The sequence below is a fragment of the Staurois parvus genome, unplaced genomic scaffold, assembly GCF_062004578.1.
Source record: "Staurois parvus isolate SC_StPar_1 unplaced genomic scaffold, SC_StPar_1.0 ptg000118l, whole genome shotgun sequence".
Lineage (NCBI taxonomy): Eukaryota > Metazoa > Chordata > Amphibia > Anura > Ranidae > Staurois > Staurois parvus.
The window spans coordinates 7,825,562-7,842,339 of NW_028317914.1; positions in this window are offsets into that span (position 1 = coordinate 7,825,562).

Sequence of the window (16,778 nt, forward strand, 5' to 3'; positions counted from 1 at the left end):
GGTCTCTCTTTCCTCTACCTGGCAGTACCTGCCGTGCTTGTCCCAGGTCTGCCGAAAGGCACACGGAGCCCAGAAAGCATGGCAGGGGCAAGTAGGGGGGGCGGTTGTTACTGGGGTGTGTAAAAGCAATCCAGCGGCTGTGCAGCTTTAAGGCCTCATTCACACGAGCTTACCGATCCATATGCTCATGTGAAGGTCCATCTTCAGTCACTCAGGATGCACAGGTGTTCAGGTCTGGGATGCACAGCTTGGACTTGTTTGGACTTGGATCCCATGTAAGCAATCTTGCCAGGAAGCTGTCACCTGTATAGGCAAATCATCTGCAGCCAAGGCATTTCCCACCCTGCAACTGCACTTATACACATTCCAGATGATTGGCCTGTACAGGTGACAGCTTCCTGACAGCCAAGTATACAATCCAAACGCACATGTTCCTGCATTAAAAATGGCGGTGTGTATAAGTGGGTGCTGCAGCGACAGTGGCTGGAACCGAACCGAATCAGCAAGGGAGAATGTTACCAGCACACCGAGGACCACCAATATGGGTCCAAAAGTTTCAATTAATGATCACATAGTTACAGCAAGGCAACATTTCGTCACATGCCTGATGAAGGGGTACTGAGGGACTCTGAAACGTAGCCTTGCTGTAACTATGTGATCATTCATTAAACCTTTTGGACCCATATTGGTGATCCTCAGTGTGCTGGTGACATTCTCCCTAGCTTCCTGACAAGCTCGCACACGTGGCTTTGGATCCTAGTCCAAACCCATCCATGCTGATCGCTATTTATTAAGAAGATTTCTCCTCACTTCTTGTCCTGTAGACCAGCCTTTCTCAACCAGGGTGCCTTGAGGTTTCTTCAGGGGTGCCTTGGCAAAATATCTAAAAATTGCCCAAAACTTGTATACAAGCCAGCGGGTGGAACAAGCCTGCCTTTTAGTTACAAAAAGCTACAAGTTTTCATTGTGCATCATTACCACCTTCTAGCCGCCGGCATCCTGACAACTACTGACATCATCAGTTGATGAGGAGGATGTCAGCTGCCTGCACAGCATCCTATTTTGACCCTCTCCATCAGTGCTGGAGTCACATTAGCTCAGTGATGGAGAAAAACTGAGGGAGAAGACTGGAATAGTACTCAGTACCAGTGTGCAAAAGTGTATTTGCTTTGGAAAAATAAATCACCTCTAACTTTGGGTGTCCTACGTGTGTGGATGTTGCAGCTTTATTAGAACTATTAGAATAGTTTTTCACATTTTAGAATGGGATGCCTCAAGACTGTCCATAGTTTTAAAGGGTGCCTCGGGACTGTCCATAATTTTAAAGGGTGCCTCGGGACTGTCCATAATTTTAAAGGGTGCCTTGACTGAAAAAGGTTGAGAAACACTGCTGTAGACTCAACAGGAATGAGAGGATATTTTACTAGTGCAGCTCAATTGGCATGACCCTGAAAAACAATCCACAATCTGATCACTTTTTAGAGGTGCATGACAGATAGTGGGGAGGCAATATGATGCCTCCTCGCTGCCAGTTTTAACCCTGTAAATGCAATATTACTACATAGTAACCAAACCCCCATTTGCTTGAATGTGTTGCATTTGGTGGCAGTACTGCCCGCTGAATGTGATGAGGGGATACATTTTGCCGCGGTCATCAAGCGAAGTATCGCAACCACTTCACGTGAACTCCCCCATCCACTGCCTTTGCAGCTTATAGAGGGGCATAAAAATGTGGCTCAACCGTATGTTTTTTTTTATGTACCCAACTGCAAGTTGCTGAGGACTGCGCTGATGCACCTTATGCCTGTATATTCACCTAGATAGCTATTGGTCAAGCTTAAAGTACCACCCAGCTACTGCAGGCTGGCCCCATTATAGCCTAAAGTGGGACTTCACCTGAGCTATTGTGAGCAGGAAGGAATTTTACTGCAGAACATACATGCTATGATTGGCAAGGCCAATTAGGCTGGCAGAAGACTTGGTTTTGTGCAGCTGGCTCCTGATTTACTGTAAAGGCTCATTCACACAATGTTAGAGAGATGTCAGTTTTTTTGCATGCGTTCTGCCAGGTCACAACAAAATCAATTGTTCTTTATATGCCCTGTTCACACTACAAGACTGGTATCACGTGCAGATTTATTTCTGCACAGGAATCTGCAAGATGTATAAAACTCATGGAACTGTGCATGAAAACTGATGTCTCTGCAAGTGAAATCTGCACATCAGTTTCCATCAGTTATTCTGCATGTATGGTGTGAACAAGGCCTAACAGTGATATTTCATCCTCCCAGCTCCCCCTCCACACTTTACCATCTGAAAAGCTGAATGCACAGCAGATCAAGCACTGAGATTGCAAGCAGATCAAGCACTGTTTGATCTGCAAGTGCCATAGTGTTACAAGTCAGTTATGACATCAGCCATTTGATGGTTTGACAGTTTGGTTGAGAACACAAATGTGACAGCATTCCTGGAAAGCTGGATAGAAATTTTTTTTGAAACTGGTAAATTGATGAGTTCAGTTCCGCTCTAATGCCCCGTACACACGATAAGAACATCGTACGAAAAATTTTGCGGAACCACTGATTGAACAATTTTCTCTTCGTTGATGAGCAGGATGTTTGAACTGATAACGATATTGTGAACGAAAAAATCCGGTTGAACAATAGTGAAAAATTTTGTTTTTTCGCATAAGATTTTCTATGCAGTGGTATGACGGTCGTACGAAATAAATCTATCAAGCGCCATCACGCATGAGCGGAAACAGAAGATGACTCAGATGTTTATGTCCAAGGAATCTTCGTAAACACAAACGAAATATCCAAATGTTAAAAATAGATTGGCCTAATGAGATCATGAAACCAGAATTCTGCAGATTATATTTTATGTATCACTATTTATGTATATAGGTAATGTAATAAACTATATTATACTCATTGCTGGTAATTGTTGTGTATATTGCTCATTCTGGCCAGAAGGGTGTGGCTACAAAGTCACACGCGCACTGCATCACTTCCACTTGTACGGAAGATGTCAACACTACGTATTGCCCGACAAAATATTTTTTTAGATTGGTTAATGTGGGCCACGATTTCGACCAATGAACGAACGCCTCTCAGTCGTCAGATGACTGATTGGTCAATTTTCTAATCATGTATTCCCATCTTAAGACATCCATTCTAACAGCAATTCCTTTCATTTGTGTTAGGTAGTGACAAAAAATAGCAAAAGGGAAATACTCCATTTTTTTAGTGCCGGCGATAGCTACCAGTCTCTACGCCAACGCACAGTTGATCTTAATTAGGAATGTACTCTATTAGCCCAGAAAATGTCCATTTCTTTGGCTCCCATTGATTTCAATAGGGTTTGGGTTCAGCATGCACACTTCTTTGAAGTTCACCAATCTCTTCTCAAACCAAACCCAGAGCAGTTTCGGCTCATCGCTAGTCTTAATTGCTTCCAGTGTCATTGTGCATGAAGATATCTATGGAGGTAATTAACTCAGTCAAACTAAATTTGGTGCAACATTACTGCCAATTTTCAGAGCTGATTCACACACATGCGGTGCGGATTGAAGCTCAGGTTTCACAGCTAATTGATACAGTAGTTGTTCACAGGTTCACCTCAGGTTCAGGACAGGATTAGCTCAGGATCTTATCCTGTTCACACATATGCAGTTTAGAAACGGTTTCCATAGAAATCAATAGCCTGTAATCTGTACCTGAACTGGACCACACTGTTCAGAAATCAGACATGATTCTTTTTAAAACCACACTGGATCCGCACCACCAGTGCACCACACATATGTGAACAGGCACCATAGGAAGCAATGCTTTTCCACATGTCATGCGGATTGGATGCGTTTCAAACCACATCCAATCTGCATATATGTGAACGGGCACTTAAACTTTTCGGTAAAGCTACCGAAACTGGCAGCAGCACAATTTAAATCTGCAGCAGGACATTTTAAAGGGCTGCTGAGAAAAGTGGTATGAATGCTTTGTTTAAATCCCTTGATTGTATCAAATTGTTTGTTTGTTGACAGCAGGAGCAATTACAACTACATATATTAACATTGACAGTCACTTTCACAGTCAGGAATTGCTGTCAAGAGCCAGGTTGAAGGGGCAAAGACACAGAAGGACTACACATGCTCTGTGTAAATCCATGGAGAATTTTTTGGAGTGTGAAGAATGCCCAGTGTCAACAATTGGTTAAAGATAGCCATACCCAAACACAGGGAGTAAATGAAGAGAACGTTTTGTTTTTCACACAAAACTGTCGGTTTGAAAGGGCCGCTATTGCCAAAAATATTATATATTGATAATGGCCTGTGCTTAATACATTAAGCAGTGTATGTATATTTCTTTTTTTCTCTAATTCCCTTATTTATAAGTTTCCCTTCATATACATACAGACCAAGCTGTCCAACAGTAATGACAGGTTTTGGGACAGACTAGAACCACCAAAGAGCTTGTGTAGTGGTAGCAACAGTTTTTAAACCATGTGAATGCAATTTAAGAATATGTCATAATGCTTTCCACTGTCATGTTTGCTTTAAGCTTTCAGCATGATGTGCATGTAAATCTGTATTAAAATATAAATGATGGCATCTGCATAAACTGTATACCATCATTGCATAAAATATTCGTAAAATTATAATACGATATGTGTTTGTGACAAGAAGACCATGATATGCGTAAAGGCCAACTCTGGGTAAATAAAAAATGATCCCTTGTAGTGGGACTGTGCCTGAACTGCAAGGGTTAATTGCTCCTTTTGATTAAGGGAGATCCTCCTTTCCCTTTGCACATGGCACTCCCCCCACAATCCAGTGGTGGACTGTTCCTCAGCATCTCCACATCTACTGCAGGGCTATGGACCCTACTCTGGACTTGATGGCATCAGGACCCTAGACCAGTGGATCATGGGGGTGCAGACACTGCAAGAAACAAACTAACTGGGGGGAGGATAGGAGGATTGGGTAAAGAAATCTCTTTTTATTGTTTCCCGAGGCATAAACAAGCAAATAATCCCTGCAGTGCAGGCACAGCCTTTAACAGTACTGCACTGTGTGTATTTTATCTTGTTGAACCCTAACCCACACTCTAAGAAGCTATAGTTATAGTATACAGTTCCGGTATAGCTATAACATCCATATTTGCACTGATGAGGATAAATAAAATGAAACCTGTAGCTAGGCTATGCGCATTTAAGTACCAACATATTCTAAACAGACAACAAATGAGCTTTAAAGAAAACTCTGGCTAACCTCTGTAGTTGCAGGCATTGCAGAACAATTCATTCTCAGAGTTCACACCAAGAACCCTGAATTCTCGAAGTTGTTCTGAAAGCAGGTCAACTTACCCTGTTCACCATCCTGGAGATTCGTCTCTGTGTTTACAATAAGAAATAGAAGGCTGGAAAGCTGCTGAGTTACTGCTGGGAGAGGAAAGCAAGATGAGCTGAGCTGCTGAGTCACTAGCGGGAGAGGGGAGCTGAACTTAACTTCAGTGCTTCTTCTGTAGGCATGAGATGCCCCACAGCACCTGCAGCTATAGATGTCAGTGGGTGTTTGATATATCACTTATTTACTGGTTGTCAAAAAATGTCAATAAATCATTTTTCTGTCCATACTTGGTCACAGTTACACCTTAGGGGCATGAACGTCATGTAAACTGTATATCATAGGCTGTAGCTGTACTATAAATTAATGCATTGAAATGGTCACGTGGCCGTCAGGGCATAAATGAAATATTCGCACATAGCCCACTGTTTGTAGATTTAAAAAAAATAAACCCTTTTTTAATTTGCAGGGAAAAAGAGGACATGCTATAAACTCTTTTTTTTTAAGATGGAAATGCTGAACTTCAACAGAAAATGATAAACACAATCTCTCACTGTTGTGTCCCACTTCAGGCATTTAATATGAAGAATCTCTGTGATGTTTTCCAATGGCATCTACATAAAATCATTCATTTCATGAAAAATTGGTTAGAGCTCCATGAAAACCCACCGGGAGATGTGGCAGTAAGCAGGACATACCTCCGTTTTTCTTGGTCTTTGTTGTGCAGGTCCTTGTTCCATGATGCCGCAGACCCCTCTTGGATTGCTGGGGACGAGATGGCAGTGGCGGCTTTGGTGTCTCGAGAGCCGATCAGAGTGGTGGCAAGGCAGAGCGGAGGTGGCTGAAAGGAGGACGCTGGGGAGTGCAGCAGAGAGTCTTAAGGGACAAGCCGCATAGACTCCTGGGAGGAAACGCTCAGCTGAGTGAAGAGAGAGAAGAGCCCAAAGGGGTAACTCCCCTGAATACCCCTGAGAATTTCACCATTGAAGAGTATGGAGCATAATGTACAGAATACCATCATGTCTGCTGTTGCCTGGACTGAAGAGGGTAGTTGGACTACTGGTTGGTGAGTGCCCAGAGATATTTTTCAAGCTTTTTCAAGCTGTTTGTTTGTAAGAAAAGTGATGGGGGAGACGGTCTGTAAGGATCTGTATGCTAGGAGAGAAAAGCAGGGGGTCACCCAGTGGGCGTTAAAAAGGAACACCAAGGAGGAAAAGAGATGGAGTAAAAGCAACAAGGAAGAAATTAGAAAGCAGCAGTTAAGTGGGATTTTTGTGGGGTTAGCATCAAGGAGAGGAGGAGGGAAACCCCTGATATCTGCATAGGTTTAAGTATAATCTTTATCCACACTGTATCCACACTTGAAACAGAGAGATAAGGGTAAAAATTAAATTGCCAAAAAAAAACCAAAGAGAGATGAAGAGCAGATCGATGAAAAAGGGAAGAGAAGAATGGACTACCTGAGAGGCCTTTAGTGTTTCAAATGTATTATATCATGATCTCCAGATACGAGGAACTGATGGAAGGAGAGAGGAAGGGAAAGGGAAAGGGAGGAAAGAAGGATAATGGATAGAGAGAAGAATTATGGGATGGTTGATAAGAATGTTGTTAACTTTATGACATATAATGTTAAAGGTTTGAATACTCCAGTAAAAAGACACAAGATTCTTAAGGACATTTATCAATATTCAGCTAACGTAGTCTTTTTACAAGAGACACATTTATCTTAGGAATCAAGAATTATGTTACAATCAAGAAATTACCCAGTTTGGTATTATGCTGATTCCCCAATAAAACGGGCTAAAGGAGTAGCTATAGGGATGGCAGAAAATGCAAGATTTACAATAGAAGAGAGGAGGGTGGATCCAGAGGGTCGATTAGGATTGCATATGGGGTAGTTGACATGAACACAGTGGAGATGAATTATAAATTTATAGCATGGTGGTATGGTACACCTAGCAGAGCGCATAAGTTACGTACATACAGAGAATTCACCATTTTGCTGGAGGGGATGTGGGAAGGAGGGCACAATGGTACATATATGTTGAGAGTGTCCCAAAATACAGGAATTTTGTCAAGACGTAGTTCAACAAATAAGAGAAATTACAGGAGAATAAATAATTAAAGACCCATGGGTCTTAATATAAGAATACAATGATACCTCATTTAATAAATGCGGCAAAAGGGCTAATCCCTACGTTTTTGAGGGCCCAGGAGACCCAAAGTTAAAAGACTGGATAAAGAGGGTAGAATTTATACAAAGAAAGGAAGAATTATATTATAGTGGAGAGGACAAAATGGGTAAAATCAGAAAAATCTGGAAAGGAAGGAGTGAATTTAAATATATACAGAAGTTTGCTGAGTTGATTGTGTAAAAGAATAAAGAGGGGGAAAAAAACAAAAAAACATAAACGGAATAAGTAGAGGGAGAGAGATGGTGAAAAGAGGTTAGAGGACAAATGAAGGTGTGAGGATGGAAAACTAGAGGAATAAAGGGAGGTCTTGGGGGGGTCTGGTTTGGGGTAGGGTAAGGGTTGTTTGTGGAAAATTTGCAATACATTTAGATGACTATGTATAAAAATGTTTTCCTGTGTTTGTAAGATGCAATTAAAATTAAAAAAAAGAAAACTGAAAGAAATAGAGATATGGGAAAAAATGAGACCTGGACAGTCTGTGGAAATGCTGTGTGTATATGCAGACTTGGCAAAGATAATTCATATTAACAACATAAACAGAATTCCATGCTCTTGTAGATGGAATTATAATTTTAATGTGGAACATAAGTTACCTAATATTTTTTGAAGCTGAACTCCAGGCAGATATAAACACTGTTTAATATAGCAATGTATTAATGTGTATTTGAAGGCAATTTTTTTTCTAATTTTGGATAAAGTTGGTAAATCGTAAAACCTCTATTGAGCTATTATTGCTGTCTGTATCCCTGCTGGAGAGATTTGCCCTCTCCAGTTGACCTGGTAACCAATACCACTGGGAAAGAAAGTGATGAGAAATCCAAAACTTTACAGACATCCTTCAAACAAGAGATGGAGTTAAATCTTCCAATAGGGACAGTTGTTACAGTGACAACTGCTTAAGAGGGGGATTCCTCTCATTTTGAGATTTTCTCTCACTTCCTGTTGGCTTTTTGGGACCAAAACTAAAGGTATATTTCCTAAAATAGAAACAGAAACAGGGACAGCAATTCTATCTAATATCCAGAGGGTCAGCGAGCACTAAGAGCCAATCTAGCCCTGTTATAATGCACTGTACTGCCAGTCTAACACTGATGTCTTCAACATATATATAACTATCTGGTGTTGTGCTAATAGTGAAATCAATCACAGTGACATAAGTACCATAAATAAATATCAAGTGTAAAACTAACAAATAAAAATATTGTGCCCAAGTCCCTTGAAGGATATGAGAACAGTCCCCTTTATAATAAGTGATCACAATTCTTCATTCCAGCTTGTGTGGACACCATTGTGACTGAACACCACCGTGACTGCAAATTGGAAGCTTACCAGATCATTTCACCCCTTGATTATAGGAGGTCAACATATGCTTTGTTAATAGACTTCATGTCCACACTCTTATACTACAAGCCAGACCACATGGATCCTCAGTCACTCCACAGACCATCCCGATCAAACAGTGTGTATATAATTCATGTGAAGATAAAAAGAGTGCCTCTCATAGTGCAGATTATTCACAAACCATTTATTCAAAATGAGGAAATGCACATACAATTGAATAAAAAGTAATCAGCATTCAATAAAAACTGCAAGATTCAGTCTCACTGGCTAACCTTACGCGATGATGTCACAGGGGAGGCTCTGCCCGACGCGTTTCATCATAATCAGATGTCTTCTGGGGCTAGGCTATTAACAAAGCGCATGTTGACCTCCTATAATCAAGGGGTCAAGTGATCTGGTAAGCTTCCAATTTGCAGCCACGGTGGTGTTCAGTCATGTTGGTGTTCATGCAAGCTGGAATGAAGAATTGTGATCACTTTTTATAAAGGAGACTGTTCTCATATTCTTCAAGGGACTTTTGCACAATATTTTTATTATCGGGGTTCATGTTGGAGCACTTTATTTATTATTCATTTATTGTGCTTGATTGTATATTTATGACTTATTGAATAATTTTTATAAGTTAATTTATGTAATTTTAATTCATTTATTTGTTAGTTTTACACTTGATATTTATTTGTGGTACTTATGTCACTGTGGTTGATTTGTCTATTAGCGTAACACCAGATATTTATATAACACTGGTGGCTTGCTTACAGGAGTAGAGAGCAGACTGAGTAGAATGATGACCTCATTAAAAAAATTGTAATGGTGTGATTTGAGACTATTACTGGTGCCCATCCCAAACAATTTGTTATACACTACAAGAAAATAATGGGTTGCAGGGACTTTTAAAGGCACCATAAAAGCACAGCACATAGAAAGCTTAACAAAGCTTTATTAATCCAAATTTAAAACATAAGTGTATTTACACAGGTCATAGACTGTTACGCCTCATATTCAGGTAGTGTATATCATGTTAAGTATCCAGAACGATGGTATATAGGATAACATATAAATTCAAAACGTTACAAATATAATACCAAAGCTGCTGTAAAGACTATCATGCCCAATGCTGAATTTGTATAGTGTTGGTTGGTCATGCCACTGGATAGCTTCCTTTGTAGATTTCTGTTATGCACCCTTGGAATCACTGTGGTTATATGCTGGCCTCCACTTCCCCTCAGCTTGCGCCTGGTTTTGGCATGTATGGAATGTGATGTTCTAAAATTTTTGTTTGCAGGCCATTCACCTTACATTCTTTGCATCATTTACTTATTACCTCACTTTATCCTTTGCTTGGTCCCTGAGGAAGAGCAAATCTGGAAATGTGTCAGAAATTTTGGGCATGATACAGTCTTTACAGTAGCTTTGGTACAATATTTGTAACATTTTGAATTTATATGTTTTCCTTTGTACCATCTTTCTGGATACATGAGATGATATTCACTATGAATAATAATAATAATTAATAATCTATGGCCTGTGTAAATACACTTATGTTTTAACTTTGGAGTAATAAAGCTTTGTTAAACTTTTGATGTGCCTTTTTTTATGGTGCCCTTAAAAGTCCCTGCCACCCATTATTTTATTTTAGTGCATGATGACTTCATTAATGTGTTGCTCCTCTTTCACTGTCCAATCAGGAAACTGGGGTTGATCCTGGACCACTAAAGTGGAAGTCATAGACCTGTTAGGCTGGCACATATAACGGGCACAGAAGAAAGACAAATCCTAATTTTGAGTACTGGGAGTACAGTTCACACCTGCTTATTTTAACTGTTAATTGCCTGAATTTCAGCTTTTACTACATGTAAATGAAGCACATGGTTTCTTTAACAACTAGCCTACTGGGCACTTTTACCCCCTTCCTGCCCAGGCCAATTTTCAGCTTTCAGTGCTTTCGCACTTTGAATGATTATTGCGCGGTCATACAACACTATACCCAAATTAAATTTTTATAATTTTTTTCTAGATATATAGAGCTTTCTTTTGATGGTATTTAATCACCACTGGGTTTTTTATTTTGTGCTAAACAAACAAAAATTTCAAAAAGTTTGAAAACATTTTTTTTTCTTAGTTTCTATTATAAAATTTAGCAAAGAGGTAATTTTTCTCCTTCACTGATGTGCGCTGTTGAGGCTGCACTGATGGGAACTGATATGCAGCACTGATCGGCTGCACCAATGGGTACTGATGAGGCTGCACTGATATGCGCCACTGAAAGTCATTGATAGATGGTACTGACAGGCGGCACTGATGGGCACTGACAGACACTGTTGGTACTGCATGGATGGACACTGACTGGTAACACTGATAGACACTGACTGTGACAGCATGTGGAAAGTGCAGCCGATAAATGGCAACTGTATTTACACTGTGATCAGCTGTGTCATTGGACACAGCTGATTACGTGGTAAAAGGGCGCTGTGATTGGCCCTTTACCATGTCATGTGATCAGCTGTGTCCAAAGGACACAGCAATCACAGAGAGCGCTGGGGGGCGTGCGGGGAGCACGTTCTGGGAGGACGCTATATGACTCCCTCCCAGAACTAGACGACTGCGCTGTAGCCATCATTCGGCTATAGCCCAGGCATCAAGTGGTTAAGATATGAGGGACCAGGGCAAAGTTACAGAAGTGGGGTGCCTCCTTTTCGAAATTAAAATTTTTGACCTTAAGTCTGCACTTTGTACCTAATGGTCTCATTTTTTTGTGGGGTAGTAATACCACTGTCTGAGTAAGTGCCTAATTAAGATAGTGCTTATTTGGGTACATAAGGAGGAATGACGTATATTATGTTTTTTTTTTTTCATTTAATCTGAAAACCGGTAAGAATTTAAACCATAAACATTCTTAACTCAGCTTACTACAATTTCTATCTCGGCTTAGGTATAGACCAAGGATACAGAGAAATTTGTTACCATAACTTCAAGTGTTGGTGGTGTTTTTAAAGAAAGGGACACCCAGTAACAGGTAAATGAAATATAAGACCGTTTTGGATTTTTCATACCTTTGTTACAAAAATGATCATTAAGGTTTGTTTTTAAAGATAAACTCTGGGAAAATTTAAAATGCATCCTTGCAGTGGGGGCTTCCTCCCACTGGAAGGGTTGGGTGGCTGTTTTGTCTAAGGGGGGGGGGGGAGAATACCACCAAAAAAGCTAACAACAGCTCTACAGGGCTTTCAAACTGCTGCATACAGTACATAGTTAGTCCAAAAAACTAAAATCTTACTAAAAACATATACATTACGGTACTTCTGCCCCCTGTTTTGGACATGACATACTCTATCTGTACACTTTGTTAAAATCACAATACTCTACTTGAGTGAAGCTCCCCCAATATGTATGTTAAGTAGTCCAAAGGTTCACCCTTACATCTTTTTTGGGGGATGCTTCTCCCCCCCGGCCCCTCCTTAAAGTGTTACTAAACCTACAACAGTAAAATCAGTCTGTATATGCAGTAAAGCATGATTGTTATACTCATTGTGGAACCTAAGGGGTTCATTCTCTGCATTGTGCAAAAACGCTGTTTGATTCTGTTTTCTCTGATCCTCCCCTTCTTCCAGTGTACCCCTCTTATCTCCTGATAAGACATATGTGTGGAGTCACTCTGCACATGCTCAGTTTGGTGTATATTGCTAGAGTGTGTTTTTTTTTCTTGGGAGAGTGCATGTGATCAGCAAAGTGCCAATCAGCACTATTCAGACAGAGGTCAGGGGTTCTGCATCATCCTAGAGAGAAATAAAAATTCCTCCTACAAGCTTTAACAAGTGCTCTGCTAAACACTGCTAGAAGTCACAAGATTGCTCTAACTGCTGATAAGAAAAGGTATTTAGTAGTATATATTTACTAAAATAATTGCACTTCCATGTTCTGTGTGCTGCGGGAGACCAGATAAAGTAAATGAAGGGTCCTGGGTTTAGTAACCCTTTAAACCTTTACCTATCTTAATCCCAGCCCAATCTCAATCCAGCGCTGTGTCCATCTGCAGCATTCTCTTCTCCATTCTCTCTTATGTCACTGTAGAGTCAGCAGCATTGCCTACTGCTGCTGTCAGTCAAAGCCTGTGAGAAGGGAGCGAGGGGCCGAGCGGGGTCTCGCTGTGTGTGTCTATGGAAGCACAGCCCAGCTCAGGATCAAGCCTGCATGTCTTCCCCCATAGCAAGCTGTTTGCTTTTGGAACATACAGGGAAGAGAAGGAGCGCAGAATGCCAGCAGGGGACCCGAGAAGAGGTGATTATGTGCCCCTCTGTGCACAACCATCGCACAGATCAGATAACTATGACGTTTATTATTTTAAAAAATAATTCTGTGTTAGAGTAGTAAAGCAAATCATCTTCTTCTTTAACTAGCACTTTTACTATATTTTGCATTAGTTCCAAATGCATTTTCAAATGTTCCCAAAAATTGTTTGGTGGAGTGCTTGAAGTGCAAGTGTGCTTGAAGTGGAATTAAGCTAAAAACAATTGCTAGGAGGTAAGGATATTTGGCAGAAGAGACATGCAAAAACTCGTCTTTCAAATAAACTTCCTTTTACCTTTAGCAATGTTTTATGTTCTGTGTACACTGTACATCCTGGTTGTTCTTAGGGCTCATGTATACGGGGCATTTGGAAAACTCTTCTGAATGATGGAAACTGAGTGCTGGAAAACATAGGTTAAAAAACATCACTTTAGCTGCGTTTGCATACTGCGTTTATGCGTGTTTGCGTTTAGAAGCATTTTTAATAGATAAACTCAGGAGACCTTCCCAAATGACCAGAATGCACTGAAAAACAGTAATAAATTAACTATTTCAGACATTTTGAAAGAAATAGAGAGCGCAGAAGCAGAGAAAGCAGTATTTGTTGAGATGACCTGTCTTTTCTGGTTGTATTCACTATGGATCCCATCATGAGCATATTGCAGCATGTTCTACCATTTTTTCCTTCATGCGAAACCTGGAACTGACTGCGCTGGTGTACTAGATCCATTGGAATACATGGAAAACACTTTGCATGCATTTCTGATGATGAAAAAAGGCTCTGGACAGCATCTGGATATGGAACAGTTAAAAAACGCTTCTAAACGCAAATGCTTATAAACGCGGTTAACCGCGTTCACAAGCATTTGGCGTTGAAAACGCCGATAAAATCTACTCCTGTACGCAAGCTTGGTGAGTTAAAAAAAACAACTGTAAACTCAACTGCCTGTAAACGACATAGTGTACATGGACACATAGGAAAACATTAGAGAGAGTTCAGGAGCTGCTGAAAAAAATGCAGAAAAGCTCCTGAACGTCAGTTTAGCAGCTGCAGTGTACATAAGCTCTTAGACCTGCACTTGTGTGGAGCTGCGCCACCTGACACCATAGCTTGTTGTCTGGACGGCCCGGTGGTCTCCATACCTGGGACCTACACCCATATTCACTGGCTTGGTTTACATATAGTTACACTATCTACCTCCACATTCCATCAGGAGTTGTTACCGTGGCTGTGGTGAGATCTAACTGGTTCATTTTAGTTACCAATGAGTCTGTGTTTATTATGGTATCTATCTGACAAATGAGATGTTACAGGTTTTACTGAGTTTCATTAAAAGGATCATATTTTTAACTGATGGACTGAACTTTCTTTGGGCACCATTTATTTATATATAGACCCCTCAGCGTGCGTTCCACTCACCGGAAGTGACGTAAGACGTATGGACAGCAGACCAGAAATGCGTCAACGCGTTTCGTCCCTCAAACAGGGCGTTCTCTGGGAGGGGCGTTCCACTCACTTCCGGTGAGTGAAACACATCACACTGAGGGGTGCATTCCAAGCTGCCATTTTGATTGTTGGATCTGGGTTTTCTATCCTCTGCAAACCAACAGGCTGTGAGGTCTCTGGATTGGAGTGTGATCCCATGGATATTGTGGTAGCCTTATGGAGGCAATAAACCAATGCTTTTTATCTATCTTTAACATGTGAGTGGCCTGGTATCATTTATAATACTACACAAGGTATAGCAGTATTACACTATGGTATATGTTTTTTTCTTTTTTGGACCACTATGGAGTTCACATGAGGAGTGAGTGGAATCATCAAGCCTTGCAAAGTGAATAAGGAGTCCTAGAGGATATAGAGGGGGTTTAGGATCCCTTAAATTCTAAAAGGCGCATTACTGACCAACATCTGGTGAGTGCGGTTGATTTTGATTTCACACTGGTGGATGTTGGAAGCACTGTTTTTTGGGAGAAGTCAATTAGACCTTTTGCTTTTTGGAATGAAAGGACTTTTATAATATATATTATATATTTTTTTGTGGACATGAAGATTTTTATGGCACTATATTAATTGGTTATTTCACTATATTTTTAGATCGTAATTTACCGATTGCTGACCCCCGTCCTAAACTAAACAAGCAAGTGGCCGTTGCAGCATGCCTACTGCAATGAAGAAGTTTCAGGGTTCCCAGAATTCAGCTTTAAAGTTTACTGATTTAGTGTACTGTTCCTTAACTTCACAAGACTCATCAACACACATCTACATTCATTTTGTTGTCAAAGAATTGTTTCGGAAAACTGCTACTCTCCTACGACAGCCCGAATTTCCCAATCAACATTTGATGGTACTTTTGGTAAGAAAAGATGTTCTTTGTTCAGCTGGCTTTGAATCTTGGATGCATATGCTGCTCAGTAATGAAGCTCTCTTGATATACTGGTCTTTAGGTGCGGAGGTCGCTTTCTCTCTTTCTGGCCTTGCTTTGCATGAAAATGACTTAGTTTCTGAAAACCATCTCCAGTGTGGATTTTACAGCTCCCTTACAAACCTGCTATTCAGCTGCAGTTCATTCTTGGGGTAGTTTTTTTAGCACTTGGAGACCCATACTGCCTTACTAAGCTCATTTGACATTGTTGCAAACAGCTGGAAAATATTTTCTAGTTGTAATGGCAGCAGCACTTAGAAGAGTTAATTATCTAACTTGCATGAGCTGTTAAAAAAAAACGAACGCAATTGTTAGTAACAGGATAACTTACTACTTAACTGCTTGCCCGCCGCTCTATAGCAGAAATATTGCTAAAGGGCAGCAGGGCTGCACAAAATCACACATTTTATATATATATATATATATATACACACACATACACACACACGTGAGTTGCATTTCTGGGTAGGGGGACCGCCTCAGCTGGCGATCACCGTGTCCCAGACAGAGATTCCCCGCCGGCACACGGCGATTGCTGAGTATCACTGACGGGGTAGAGGTCTGTAATTAAACAATACAGATCTCTCCCCTGTCAGCTCCAGCACGCTGCTTTGTATGGCTCTGCATAGCAGAGTAATACAAAGAAGTGTGCTTACATAGTAAAACATACACAGCACACATAGTAAAACACACACAGCACACAGTTAACCCTTTAGTCACCCCAGATGCTAACCCCTTCCTGCCCAGTGTCATTAGTACAGTGTCAGTGCTTTTTATTAGCACTGATCTCTGTATTAGTGTCACTGGGGATGTCAGTGACAGTCACTTCCCCCCCCAGTATCAGATTTCCCACCGCAGTCCCACTATAAGTTGCTGATCGCCGCCATTACTAGTATAAAAAAAAAAATTCCAGTATATATACAGCCATTTGAAGATGCTATAACTTTCAAGTAAACCAATGAATTTACATGTATTGGGATCAATTAATTACAACATGAAATTTTATATTTTAAATTTTTTACTGGACATGTTTAATAGCAAAAAGTAAAAAATACTGTTTTTTTCTCTCAAAATTGTCGGCCTTTTGTTTATAGCGCAAAAAATAAAAAATGCACAGGTGATCAAATACCACCAAAAGAAAGCTCCATTTGTGGGAAAAAAAAGGCCATAAAGTTCATTTGGCTGCAG